This window comes from Pongo pygmaeus, chromosome 1 (assembly GCF_028885625.2).
Source record: "Pongo pygmaeus isolate AG05252 chromosome 1, NHGRI_mPonPyg2-v2.0_pri, whole genome shotgun sequence".
In the NCBI taxonomy this organism is placed as follows: domain Eukaryota; kingdom Metazoa; phylum Chordata; class Mammalia; order Primates; family Hominidae; genus Pongo; species Pongo pygmaeus.
In genome coordinates this window covers 92,590,170-92,600,205 of record NC_072373.2, presented here as the reverse complement: position 1 = coordinate 92,600,205, position 10,036 = coordinate 92,590,170, and the positions used below count along the sequence as shown (strand labels likewise).

Genomic DNA, 10,036 nt, shown 5'->3' with positions numbered 1-10,036 from the left:
GAACTGAAACATCCTGTCCCTTTGACGGTATTCCTCAATGATCTAAGTATCTTTAGGGAAGGAAGCGGTTAGGGCTTATTTTTTATTTCTCTGAGGACAGCATGGTCATCAACAAAAGGAAGGTTCAGTGGGATATGGATAGCTTCGAGATTCAGTGTGTCATTTCAGACTAATTCAAAATATGAATAAACCTCAAATATACTTCATGCTCAAAGGTGACGATGTTGTTGATGACTCTGAAGTATTGTTTCCTGTGGTTGGAAAGATATGCTCAGAAAAGAGTATTTTGAATTTAATTGCTCATCTGTAGCCAAAAGTGTTACATTTTTCTACCTCTCTCTCTGAAGACAGGGACTATGTTATATTCACATTAGTCTAGCACCTAGCACAGTGCCTAACACTCAGTAGAGGATTGCCAGATAAAATGCAAGGTTCTCATTTAAATTTGTATTTCAAATAAAAAACAAATAATTTTTACTATAATTATGTTCCATACAATACTTGGGATATGTATGAGTTCGTTTTCATGCTGCTGATAAAGACATAACAAGACTGGGCAATTTACAAAATAAAGAGGTTTATTGGACTTATAGTTCCACATGGCTGGGGAGGCCTCACAATCATGGCAGAAGGCAAGGAGGAGCAAGTCACATCTTACATGAATGGCAGCAGGCAAAGAGAGAATGAGAGCCAAGCGAAATGGGTTTCCCCTTATCAAACCATCAGATCTCATGAGACTTACTACCAGAAGAACAGTATGGAGAAAACTGTCCCCATGATTCAATTATTTCTCACTGGGTCCCTCCCACAACACATGGGAGTTATGGGAGTACAGTTCAAGATGAGATTTGGGTGGGGACACAGAGCTGTATCAGGATATAATTGCATTTAAAAAGTAGTCACTGTTTATCTGAAATACAAATGTAACTAGGAGTCCCATATTTTTATTTGCTAAATACGGCAAATCTAATTGAACAGAATAACTTTTCATTTGCCTGAGTACATTAATGAATGGTTGTGTTGTGGGGACATCTATTTTCTTCCATGTGCATGCAACTCCTACTCCTGTTCCTCCTTCTGCTCCTTAACTCTCTCCACCCTGGAAGACGTGACATGCCTTATGTGATTTGTAAATTTGGGAAGAATAAGTGAGTCATGCTAAACTTATTATTATTATTACGATTTTTTTTGAGAAAGAGTCTCACTTTGTTGCCCAGGCTGGAGTGCAGTGGCACGATCTCAGCTCACTGCAAACTCTGCATTCCGGGTTCAAGTGATTCTGGTGCCTCAGCCTCCCGAGTAGCTGGGACTACAGGCATGTGCCACCACGCCCAGCTAATTTTTGTATTCTTAGTAGAGACTGGGTTTCACCATGCTGGCCAGGATGGTCTCGATCTCCTGACCTCATGATCCACCCACTCGGCCTCCCAAAGTGCAGGGATTACAGGCATGAGCCACCGCACCCGGCCCCATGCTAAACTTAACTCCATGCTCTTCCCCCTGGATGCAACTCTACTGGCAGAAGGGTTTATGAACAAGCATATGCCTTCCCCTATATGGAGATTTAAATGGGGAGGGAGTGGGGGAGTCTAAAGTTCCAGAGCAAATTTTCAGAGACACAAACAATTGGGGCATGGGTTTAGATGTAAAAGAACTAAAAACAGAAGAACAAATGTATGAGAGCTATATATTTACAAGGAGAGGCTTTTGGTGGGAAGAGATCCTGTCATTATCAGCCTTGGGATTTGTTTAGTAAGAGAGAAAGGCATTTTCCAGATTATAGAGGCCTATTCCGAGCCACTTTTTTACTTAACTACTGAGCCTGGGCAAGATGCTTGCAGTCTTAGGGCATATGGTTTTGTGACACAACTTGTGGTGGCTTTGTTCATAGGTCAGTGGCTGTTTCTATAGAGGTGGGACTGTACCCATGAATGTCAATAAGCAAAAGCCACAAGAACCTTGTGAGGGCCTTCAAGATTGCTGTGAAGCCTTTGTAAGCAGGTACAGAGAAGGCAAGGGCTTACATATGGGCAGTAAGTGCTTGGAAGGACACAAGTGCTGCCTGGCAACAGAACTTTGGAGGCTGCAAGATGGTTGAACAGAGGCCCACAGTAGGCAGAGTCACATTTTCTAGGTAGTCATAGCTGAAACAGATAGTCTTTTGTTTTGTTTTTTTTTTGGGGGGGGAGGGGCAAAAATAGAAATCCCTAAAGCATTTTTAGGCACTGGTGACTGGAATAATATTTTTGGCTCTAAGATTCCTTGTATGCTACAAAACACCAATAAGAATCTAGTTTTAAATTGCTAGAATGAAGCCTAGGAAAGCTTCCCATGTATCAGTCACCCCAAATCTCACCCTGCTTTCAGGTCCAAGCAGCAAACTGGATGGATCACTCTTGAATTCATGTGGCATTCTCTAGGCTCAAGGGGGAAAACATTTAAACAGTTAATGACATGATTACATAGTTATTGTAGGTGGCTTAATTTTTTAGTTCTTTCATATAGAGATGGGGCTATGCTCCCCAGACTGGTCCTGAACTCCTAGATTCAAACAATCCACCCACCTCCGCCTCCCAAAGTGCCGGGGCTACAGGTGTGAGGAAACACACCTGGTCAGTTACATTTTCTAACTGAACTAAATGTAAGTACAAGGTGAAAATATTCCCTAGGAGGCAGTCTTCTTAGGCCAGTACAATTCCATATCAAGCAGAGGTTGGTCTGCTCACTTGAGAGGGTAGATGGTGTGTCACATAAGAAGTCCCTCACTGAACTCAGTCAGAGCTAAGGTGTCAGAAGCATTTCACTCAAAGAGGAAGTGAAAATCAAGAGACTTTGAATAGATTCAATGGAAAAGAAAGACACAAAATGTTATTTTAACGTAGGTTCTTTCAATGTCTGGTTTATTGAGAGTTTTTAACACGAAGAGATGTTGAATTTTATTGAAGGCCTTTTCTGCATTTATTGAGATAATCATGTGGCTTTTGTCTTTAGTTCTGTTTGTGGGATGAATCACATTTATTGATTTGCATATGTTGAACCTTGCATCCTAGGGCATAAGAAACCCACAGCCAATATCATACTGAATGAGCAAAAGCTGGAAGCATTCCCCTTGAAAACCGACCCAAGACAAGGATGCCCTCTCTTACCACTCCTATTCAACATAGGATTGGAAGTTCTGGCCAGGGCAATCAGGCAAGAGAAAGAACTAAGGGTATTAAAACAGGAAGAGAGGAAGTCACACTATGTTTGTTAGCAGATAACGTGATCCTATATCTAGATAACCCCATCATCTCAGCTCAAAAGCTTCTTAAGCTGATAAGCAACTTCAGCAAAGTCTCAAGGTACATAATCAAAGTGCAAAAATCATAAGAATTTCTATACACTAACAATAGACAAGCAGAGAGCCAAATCATAAATGAACTCCCACTCACAATTGCCACAAAAAGAATAAAATACCTAGGAATACAGCTAACAAGGGAAGTGAAGGACCTCTTCAAGGAGAGCTACAAACCACTACTCAAGGATAGCAGAGATGACACAAAGAAATGGAAAAACATTCCATCCTCATGGATAGGAAGAATTGATATCATGAAAAACAATTTATAGATTCAATGCTATGCCCATTAAATTACCATTGACATTCTTCACAGAATTAGAAAAAAAAAACTATTTTAAAATGTGTATGGAACAAAAAAGAGTCCAAATAGACAGGACAATCCTAAACAAAAAGAACAAACCTAGAGATATCACACTACCTGACTTCAAATTATACTACAAGACAACAGTGACAAAAAAGCAAGGTACTGGTATAAGAACAGATACATAGACCAATGGAACAGAGTAGAGAGCCCAGAAATAAGACCACACACCTAAAACCAGCTGATCTTTGACAAACCTGACCAAAACAAGCTGCAGTGGGGAAAGGATTTGCTATTTAATAAATGGTGCTGGGAGAACTGGCTAGCCATATGCAGAAAATTGAAACTGAACACCTCCTTTCACCATATACAAAAATTAATTCAAGATGGATTAAGAACTTAAATGTAAAACCCAAAACTATAAAAACCCTAGAAGAAAATCCAGTCAATACCCTTCAGGACATAGGCGCGGGCAAAGATTTCATGACAAAGACACCAAAAGCAATTGCAACAAAAGCAAAAATTGACAAGTGAGATCTGATGAAACTAATGAGCTTCTGCTCAGCAAAAGAAGCTATCATCAGAATGACCAGACAACCTACAGAATGGGAGAAAATATTTGCAAACTATCCATCTGACAAAGGTCTAACATCCAACATCTACAAGGTACTTAAACAAATTTACAAGGGAAAAAAATAAAAAACAACCTCATTAAAAAGTGGGCAAAGGACATGGACAGACACTTGTCAAAAGAAGACATATATGTGACCAACAAACACATGAGAAAAAGCTCAACACTACTGATCATTAGAGAAATGCAAATCAAAGCTACAATGAGATACCATCTCACACCAGTCAGAATGGCTACTGTCAAAAAGTCAAAAAACAACAGATACTGGCAAGGTCGTGGAGGAAAAGGAAAACTTATACCCTGCTGGTGAGAGTATATATTAGTTCAATCATTGTGGAAGACAGTGTGGTGATTCCTCCAAGACCTAGAGGCAGAAATACCATTTGATCCAGCAATCCCATTACTGGGTATATACCCAAGGGAACATAAATCATTTGATTATAAAGATACTTGCATGCATATGTTCATTGCAGCACTATTCACAACAGCAAAGACATAGAATCCACCTAAATGCCCATCAATGATAGACTGGATAAAGAAAATGTGGTACATATACACCATGGAATACTATGAAGCCATAAAAAGGAACGAGATTATGTCCTTTCCAGGGACATAGATAGAGTTGGAAGCCATTATTCTCAACAAACTAATGCAAGAACAGCAAACCAAACACTGCATGTTCTTGCTTATAGGTGAGAGCTGAATGATGAGAACACATGGACACATAGAGGGAAACAGAACACACTGGGGCCTGTTGGAGGGTGGGGGTTGGGAAGAGAGAGAGCATCAGGAAAAATAACTAATGAATACTAGGCTTAATACCTGGGTGATGACATCATCTGTACAACGAATTCCCATGACGCATGTTTACCTATGTAACAAACTTGCACATCCTACACATGTACCCCTGGACTTCAAATAAAAGTTAGGGAAAAAAGAAACAACTCAATTACAAAGTAGGGCATCCTCAGAAAGCATGAGAAGGAATGCTGCTACCTCATATGCGATGCTTGCTTATATAGGATGTTAAAGCTAAGAATAGTGTACTTTATTATAAAGGCTTGTGATCAGCCTGTGACAGGCTATAAGTATTTTTTTGTTGCTGTGTAATTTTTGATTTCAGTAAGAATTTACGAGTGTACTACTATCTTTGAAGTGAAACTTATTCTTAAACTAAAAATGCCACATATGAAGAAAGAAAAGTAGATAAAGAAATAAATTAATGGTTCCCACCCATCCTTAAAATAGTAAATGCGTTTAGTGTCAACGTTAACCTTGTGCTGTGAGTTTCCTCACAACTGAGTTTAAGTTTAAAGGCTCTGAGTCTACTGGCATCAACTGGCACCAACTGACTGGCATTCTGCGAAGCTAAACAATGAATTTCTTTATCTACTTTTCTTTCTTCATATGTGAATGAATCTCCATCAGGGTCTGTAGAGACATTAAATAAGGGTTCTAAGAGTGTAAGCCTGCTTAGTATTATTGCTCTAGAGTTGGGGGTTGGCTTTCTAGAATTCAGTGGCTATGGGGCCTGTGCTGTGATAATCTTTTATCCCCTATTGATCCTTTGAATTTGTTAAAACTGTGGCTCATGAGAGTCTTGGCATTGAACCAACACAATCTCTAAGGTTCTGAAAGAAATGATTCGATTCAGCTGTGAGACAGTACAGACAGCAATTGCTAAAACAAACTTAGCTTCATCCAGACATTGAGAACTTACACTTAGTTGAGATTAAGCAGAATATAATAAATTGAGGGTCAGAGGTTACTTTAAATTCTTAAAGACAATTTGATTTAAGGCTTTAGTTTATTTGGATTTTACTGTGTCTGGAATTTTTCCTACAGAAGGATTTAATCTTTGAATTTCAATTTCTTCCTAGGGATATTAACAAGAGGAAAAAAGCCTTGTAGTAAAATTTGTGGCATCTCAACATTGTTATAATTTTGCTATTGGAGGATCTCATTGTTTAATCTTATTGCAGAACCTCTGAACTGCTTATCGGACTTAATTTGGCATGAAAAATATAGAGCAAAATTTTAGCCTTGGATTCCAATAGATATTTGTGTTATATAGCTAACATATTTTTCTGAATTTTCTTGAGAAATTCTACACCACTGCCCACCAGTGGTCCCATGAGGATACCCACAAGGGCAGGGTTGGTCCTGGGGAGCAGCTTTGTGAACATGGGTGACAACTTTCAGAAATTCTGATAGTTACTGTTGGCAATATAAAGAGAAATGAGATAGGATCCCTAAATAAAGAAAGTATACAAGATTTTATGAACAGTGATAGATATGATAAAGTTGTATACACAAATTTCTATGTGAAAACCAAATATGAAATAAGTACCTTATTAAACAAGGTAGTAACATGATATCAATGTTTGTCAAAGAAAAGGTTCCACATGAGTGGAGAGACGAAAGAAAGTCACAGACATTGCACGAAACCCAAGTCGTCAGAGTCGGAGTCATACTCCAAGTCGTCGACGAAGGTCTAGTTCTGTGGGTAGAAGAAGGAGCTTTAGCCTTTCCCCAAGCCGCCGGAGCCACACCCCCAGCCGCCGGGGAAGATCAAGGTCTGTGGTAAGAAGACGAAGCTTCAGTATCTCACCAATCAGATTAAGGTGATCAAGAACACCCTTGAGAAGAAGGTTTAGCAGATCTCCCATCCGTCATAAAAGATCCAAGTCTTCTGAACAAGGCAGACCATCCAAATGTCTAACAGATTTGGATAAGGCTCAATTACTTGAAATAGCCAAAGCTAATGCAGCTGCCATGTGTGCTAAGGCTGGTGTCCCTTTCCCGCCAAACCTAAAGCCTGCACCTCCACCTACTATAGAAGAGAAAGTTGCTAAAAAGTCAGGAGGACCTACTATAGAAGAACTAACTGAGAAATGTAAACAGATCACACAGAGTAAAGAAGATGATGATGTAATAGTGAATAAACCTCATGTTTTGGATGAAGAGGAAGAAGAACCTCCTTTTTATCGTCATCCCTTTAAACTCAGTGAACCCAAACCCATTTTTTTCAATCTGAATATTGCTGCAGAAAAACCAGCTCCACTAAAAAGCCAGGTAACCTTAACAAAAGAATTCCCTGTATCATCTGGATCTCAAAATTGGAAAAAAAGAAGCAGATAGTGTTTATGGAGAATGAATTCCTGTAGAGAAAAATGGTGAAGAAAACAAAGATGATGATAATGTTTTCAGCAGCAATTTGCCCTCAGAGCCTGTGGACATCTCTACAGCAATGAGTGAATGGGCACTTGCTCAGAAAAGACTCAGTGAGAATGTATTTGACCTTGAAGACATGAGCATGTTAAATAGAGCTCAGGAAAGGATTGATGCCTGGGCTCAGCTGAACTCTATTCCTAGCCAGTTCACAGGAAGTACAGGAGTACAGGTTTTGACACAAGAACAGTTGGCCAATACTGGTTCCCAAGCCTGGATTAAAAAGGATCAGTTCTTAAGAGCAGCCCCGGTAACTGGATGAATGGGAGCTGTTTTGATGAGAAAAATGGGCTGGAGAGAAGGAGAAGGATTAGGAAAAAACGAAGAAGGCAATAAGGAACCCATCCTAGTTGATTTTAAGACAGACCGAAAAGGTCTTGTTGCAGTAGGAGAAAGAGCACAAAAGAGGTCTGGGAACTTCTCTGCTGCAGTGAAAGATCTGTCAGGCAAACATCCTGTGTCTGCTTTGATGGAAATCTGTAATGAGAAGGTGGCAACCACCTGAATTTCTATTGGTCCATGATAGTGGCCCTGATCATTGCAAACGTTTTCTCTTTAGGGTATTGGGAAATGGAAGCCCTTACCAGCCCAATTGTATGTTTTTCTTGAACAGGGATTGATAAATGGAAGCGCTTACCAGCCCAGCTTTGCCAGCCTTAATAAGAAGCATGCTAAAGACACAGCAGCTACTGTGGTTCTTCAAGCAATGGGCCTTGTACCAAAGGACCTCATGGCTAATGCCACTTGCTTCAGGAGTGGCTTACGTAAATAGATTGAGGTTTTATAATTATCATTTCAGATAATTTTACTCTGCATCACAATGTGTTTCCTCTTTAATGTTGTAAATATTAGGCAATTTAAGACATTGGGTAAAAAGCAATCTGTAGAAACATCTCCAGGCTTTGATTTTTGTACCGTGGAAATTGTATTTAACCATACAGGGTTTTGGTATGTTTATATTGTTTACCTTAGTGATTTATTTGTTTAAGTGGCTAACATCCAAATGATTGTTTGAAGGCATTAGAGTAATCTTCAGTGTGGAATGTTAAATAATGCTTTTATACTGTATTTTGTACTATGATGTAACTCCCCTTCCTTATGGCTAGCCTACTGTAACACTTGCCTGTAATTATTGAAGGGCTGTGCACCTTGTACTATTTCACAATGGGTTCTGCTGGACAGATACTGGGCCAGTATTATTGAGGTGATCAAGCAAGATGTGTTCCACAGGGCTAATGCAACCATCTCCCCTCAAAATTTTGTAGAGGTTCTAAAAAGAAAGTGGTATGTGGTGTGATGATCAGCACTAAGTCCTGCATTCCTATTAAAGCCACTTGGGTCATAAGAAGGGAGTAAAAAATGAAGTCTGACTAGAATTCTACTATTGCAGAGGCCAAGTTCCTTTAGTATGGCATCAAGTTGTGATATAGTTTTACTTTGATGTGCATTTTGAATTTCAGCTACACATAGATAGATGTAAAACGATAATTAAAATGCTGTAACCAACTTATCTAATAAAATTGGCAACCAGCCACTATTCTGTTGACTATTAGAAAGTTAAAGTTTATGTTAATTTTTAGGGTCCGATAGAATATTTCATGTGTATTACAGTGGTATTCATATGCTATGTTTCTAAACTTTATTTTCAAAAGCTTAAGGCCCAAATACTAACTTCTCTGGAATAATAATAAAAAAAAGAAAGTCATAGACATTGCATGGCCAGATAGGGTAGAGATCTAACCTCACTTGTACTTCATCTTAGAATGAGACATCCCATCTTTATGATCCTAACAACATTTGAAAGCTTAACACTCAATAGAATAAAATGCAAATAGAATAAAATTCTCTCTCTCCCCTACTTCACCTCCCTCTTATTTTCCTCTCCCTTTATATTGCCCTTTTTGATTCAGACAGCTGGTCCCTCCCAAATCTCATGTCCTTCTCACATTGTAAAATACAGACCCCCAACAGACCCCCAAAGTCATAACTCATTCCCACATTAACTCAAAAGTACAAAGTCCAAATTCTCATCTCAGACAAGCCTAGTCCCTTCCACCTATGAGACTGTAAGAGAAGAAACAAGTTAGTTACTTTCAAGATACAATGGGAGGTATAGGCATTGGGTAAATACTCCCATTCCAAGAAGGATAAATTAGCCAAAAGAAAGGGGCTATAGCCATCAGGGAAGTCATTAAATGTTAAAGCTCCAAAACAATCTATTTTGACTGCATGCCTCACCTCCAGGGCACGCCAGTGCAAGGAATGTGCTCCCAAAGCCTTGGACAGCTCTACCCCTGTGGCTTTGCAATGTTCAGCCCCCACAGCTACTCTATGGACTGGCATTGAGTGCCTGCAGATTTACCTGGAGCATGGTGTAAGCTGTCAGTGGATCTACCATTCTAGAGTCTGGAGGATGGTGCCTCTCTTCTCACAGCTCCACTAGGCAGTGCCCCAGTGGGGACTCTGTGTGGAGGCTCCAACCCCACATTTCTCCTCCATATTTCCCTAGTAAAATCTCTCCATGAGGGCTCCACCC

The 10,036-nt window shown here is 39.6% G+C and overlaps 1 pseudogene; it reads left to right on the top strand.

The window, feature by feature from the left end:
* The first annotated feature begins 1,927 nt into the window (after positions 1 to 1,927).
* On the top strand, positions 1,928 to 8,707 carry LOC129040009 (protein SON-like; annotated as a pseudogene).
* Positions 8,708 to 10,036: the final 1,329 nt, after the last annotated feature.